At 47.5% G+C, this 4,699-nt stretch overlaps 1 pseudogene; it reads right to left on the reverse strand.

Annotated features, from left to right (window-relative positions):
- Positions 1 to 236: 236 nt before the first annotated feature.
- Positions 237 to 1,262, reverse strand: LOC105739189 (annotated as a pseudogene).
- Between the last annotated feature and the right edge of the window lie 3,437 nt (positions 1,263 to 4,699).

A 4,699-nucleotide genomic window follows, 5' to 3' on the forward strand; every position in this document is an offset into this window, starting at 1 on the left:
ACAGTGTGCACACCCTGTGATATTTTTCTTCATATTATAGGGAGATATTGCTTCTAATATCACAGTGGGTGTACCCCTTGGGTGTATACTCTGTGACAGTATTTTTTATATCCTAGGGAGGTATTACTCCTAATGTCACAGTGGGTGTTCACCCTGTGTTATCATTCTTATTTGACCTTACTGCCTCTTTTAACCCACACTACAAAAGGAATGAAACAGATAAAAAGATACTGAGATTAGACTGTGCTGCCATGTGGCCACCACAGGACACCTTTAATATCCCTGTTTCTCAGGCTGTCGACGAAGGGGTTCAGCATGGGGGTGACCACCACGTACATCACTGAGGCCACTGCACCCTTTCTGGGGGAAGATGACACATCTGAACTGAGGTACCCTCCAACGCCTCTTCCATAAACTCAGCAAATAACTGACAGGTGAGACCCACAGGTGGAGAAGGCTTTATACTTCCCACCTGATGATGAAACCCTCAGAACGGAGGAAACAATTTTACAGTAAGAGAAAAGGGTCCCCGAGATGGGAAGGAAACCAAATAGGGCACCAGGGAAATAACATGATTATGTTATTGGTGAAGGTGTCACAACATGCAAGATGGGGGAGTTGAGAAGGGTCACAAAAGAAATTAGGAATTTCTGCATCCCTGAAGCAGGTCATTAGCAAGGCAATCAAGTTGTGCAGCTGGGAGTCTAAACGACTGAGAAGAAAAAAAATAAAAGACAACAAAACTAGGTAGCCACAGAAACACGGGTTCATGATGGCTGAATGATATAGAGGGTGACAGATGGCTACAAACTGGTCATAGGCCATCACACTCAGGAGCTTGTCTCTCTTCCATGCCTCCAAAAATGGCAAAGAGAGACATCTGAGTCAGGTAGCCTGCCTAGGAGATGACTGTGCTGTGAGATTGGATGTCCGCAATCATCTCGGGGACCGTGGTGGAGGTGAAACCGATGTGAGGCAAAGACAGGTTGGAGAGGAAGAAGTACATGGGGGTATGGAGGTGAGAGTCAGGGCTGATGGCCAGGATGATGGGCAGGTTCCCCAGGACCGTGACCAGGCACATGGACAGGAACAGCCCGGCGAGGATCGGCTGCAGTTCTGGATCCCCTGAGAGTTCTAAGAGGAGGCATCTAGAGACATCTGTTAAGATTCTGTGGGTCTGCATGGTTTGGACACCTTTTGCCTAGAAAAGGGGGTTGAAAAATGGGAAACAAGCAAACCAACACCCGGCATTGTGTCTGCATTTTGGATAGAAGCAATTCACATGTAATGTTTTCAGATTTCAGAGCAATCCACACTCAGCAATATTTTGCAGTTCTGACAAACTCAATTGTCTTCTAATGCTTTCATCATTGATTTCTGTGTTCTTCACTTCTTGCTGTACACACCTGCCTTAGAGACACTAGATTCAAGAATGTTCCAAGAACCAGATCATCATATATAACAAATGCGTAACTGCTAGAAAATACAGCCTATCTTGTCCGAAGAAAAATACGTAATTAAACCATTCTCTTCACTTGAAGAAAAAGGTTATCCTAATTAAAGGAAATTAAGAACTCAAACATTTTATTTTATTCTACTAGATTGATACAAATTCCCTTGATTTAGAACATTTATAAACACTGTATTACAGCTGAGACCGGGCCAGGCACAGTGGCTCATGCCTGTAATCCCAGCACTTTGGGAGGCTGAGGCGGGCGGATCACCTGAGGTCAGGAGTTCGAGACCAGCCTCAACATGGGGAAACCCCATCTCTACTAAAAATACAAAATTAGCCAGGCGTAGTGGTGCCTACCTGTAATCTCAGCTACTCAGGAGCCTGAGGCAGGAGAATTGCTTGAACCTGGGAGGCGGAGGTTGCAGTGAGCCGAGATCGAGCCATTACGCTCCAGCCTGGGCAACAAGAGCTGAGACCATGTCATCTGGAATGAAATGAAAGTTGATAGTTCATAAGCAGAAAATAGTTCCACATGCCGGTTAGGTCCTAGTGATGTCATCATTCCATTTTCTGACTTTTCTCCTTCAAGAGAGTAATTGCTTCCTCAAATCGGTGGGTCTTTGAAAATTCACGTAAGCTATAACTCCTGTCCTTAGCTTAGGTGCACTTAGAGTTTTCATCAGAAAGTTCGGCCGGACGCGGTGGCTCACGCCTGTAATCCCAGCACTTTGGGAGGCCGAGGAGGGTGGACCACGGGGTCAGGAGATCAAGACCATCCTGGCCAACAAGGTGAAACCCCGCCTCTACTAAAAATACAAAAACTTCTCCCGGTATGGCGGCGGGTGCCTGTAGCCCCAGCTACTCGGGAGACTGAGGCGGGAGAATGGCTTGAGCCTCGGAGGCAGAGGCTACGGTGAGCCGAGATCACACCACTGCACTCCAGCCTGGGCAACGGGAGCAAAACTCCGTGTCAAAAAACAAAAAACAAAAAGAATCAAGTAAGTCGAAGTCACACCGATGACAGCCAATTTTTGTGAACCAAGGAAGTGTCAATTCAAGAATTAACATAGATTTTGACTTTTGCTATCTCTTCTGTGCCAAGCAAGATATAGGCTCTGGGGAATCAGAAACAAAAGAGACTCACTTGTTCCTCTCACAATACTCAGTACTTACTGAGATAAGGACGAAAGAAAATGTCCTGTCTGGAATGCAGGGAAACCAGAACTTCAGGTCAGGGGATATTTCTGTTGAATTGTATGGAGTGGAAGCTTAAAATATTAACAAATGTATCGAAGATTCACTTTGCCTTGACTTTATGCATCTGTCACAGAGAGATCACGCAGCGGACACCCACGATCAGTTTCATCATCGCTTGCTTCCATTGGATCAACTAGAAATCAGCTCAGATGAGAGTGCTGAGTCTCAGAGGATGGACATCTCACCCCCTGCCATACAGAGAAGTAGAAAGGGTGCTATTCCAAATTCATGACCAGACTCTAAGTCCCGGGTACTCTACTTCATGGTCTTCCAACTCTCAAAAAGTTGTGGTTTTGTTTTTGCTTTTTTGAGACAGAGTCTCGTTCTGTTGCCCAGGCTGGAGTGCAGTGGAGTGATCTTGGCTCACTGCAACCTCCTCATCCCAGGTTCAAGCTATTCTCCTGCCTCAGCCTGCCGAGTAGCTGAGATGACAGGCGCCTGCCACTACGCCCAGCTCATTTTGTTCTATTTTTAAGTAGAGACGGGGTTTCCCCATGTTGTCCAGGCTGGTCTCGAACGCCTGACCTTGTGATTCGCCTGCCTCAGCCTCCCAAAGTGCTGGGATTACAGGGGTGAGCCACCGCGCCCAGCTTCCAAAAGTTGTAAGCAGAGCTCAGAGGTCTTAACCACAGGCACACCTGAGGGGCATTTTTTGAAACGGTTTCCTGCTTCCTCAATAGGAATGGAAGCCAAATTCCGAACTGATGACTCCTTCGAGGAAGTCGAGAGCTGTAAGGAAAGCCAAGAACAGGAGCAAGGGAGAGATGCGTCCCAAATGATCCTGTGCCCATTCTTTCTGGAACCTTTGATGTGATCTCTGCTGCCCTTTCTCTACTTGACACAGTGACTGTGGCACCCACTGGTCTAGCTGTGGTCTACAAGGAACCCCCAAAGGGAAGGGCACAGTGATCAGGGGCATCGGCCTGAGTGACAAGGATTTGAGAGGGCAGGTTGGATGCAGGGAGAGGATTGGCCAAATGCCATGTGTCCGGACTTAGACTGCCTGGTTCAAATTGGACTTCACCCTTTTTGACTTCATGATCTGGTACAAGATCTATGGAAATGCGTTGCTCCTTCTCTAGTCCGTAAAATCATCATGAAATGTGCGCTCATAACTGGGAGACTATGCAGATGAAATGAAACAAGCTGCATAGAGCACAGAGCTCAGAGCCTGGCCTTTAGGAAGCCCTCAGTGAGGGTTCATGATGCCCTGGTGTCTGTCTTCATCCTCTTTATCCTCATCATCACCTTCATCATCTTTGTTGTTCTTAGGGAATAGTTTAGAGGGACTCATTCCCTGCTATCATGGGTGAGGTGTCTATGAAAAGGATAACCAGTGGGGGAGGAAGGCAAAATTTTGAATAAGATTTCTGAGACCCCCCACCACAAGCAAGAACAGAAACTCCACAGTCTGCTGAGCTGACAGGTTGCACCTTGGTCTCCTCCCATCTGCCCACCGCACTGTCCTGTTTGTCCTGAGGATGAGGAAACAAAGCGAGGCTCCCGACCGTCCCTCAGCACTCACTGAACTGCCCTTCCCCTCTGCTGGGCCATGACCGTGGAGAACAGGTCCACTGTCCTCCTTGCGTGGGGCACGATGGAGGCTCAGACTCCGTCCTCAAGGCTGGCAAGAAGACAGGGTGAGACATGAGCCTCCCGATACAGGTGATGGGTGTGGAGCCCCCAGGACTGGAACCTCAGACTGTGGGGCTGGAGGCACAGACTGAGTATTGACTATTCTATGGCCTGGGGGGCTCAAGGCACAGAGCTCCTTATTAGCCAAAGTCACCCAAGCTCCGCAATCTCTAAAGATTTCCCCATAAGAATGCAGGAAGAAGAAAAGGGAGTGTCCATAGAAGCTTTGGGGGCTCTTCTTGTAATCAGGAGGAAGCTTGTGTGTATTCTTCGCTTCTTTCTTTTCTTTTTAAAGATCCAACTGCTTTCGTTTTCATCTTTTATTATGGGAAAATATACCACGTATCAATA

Source organism: Nomascus leucogenys, chromosome 1a (genome assembly GCF_006542625.1).
Source record: "Nomascus leucogenys isolate Asia chromosome 1a, Asia_NLE_v1, whole genome shotgun sequence".
Classification (NCBI taxonomy): Eukaryota; Metazoa; Chordata; class Mammalia; order Primates; family Hylobatidae; genus Nomascus; species Nomascus leucogenys.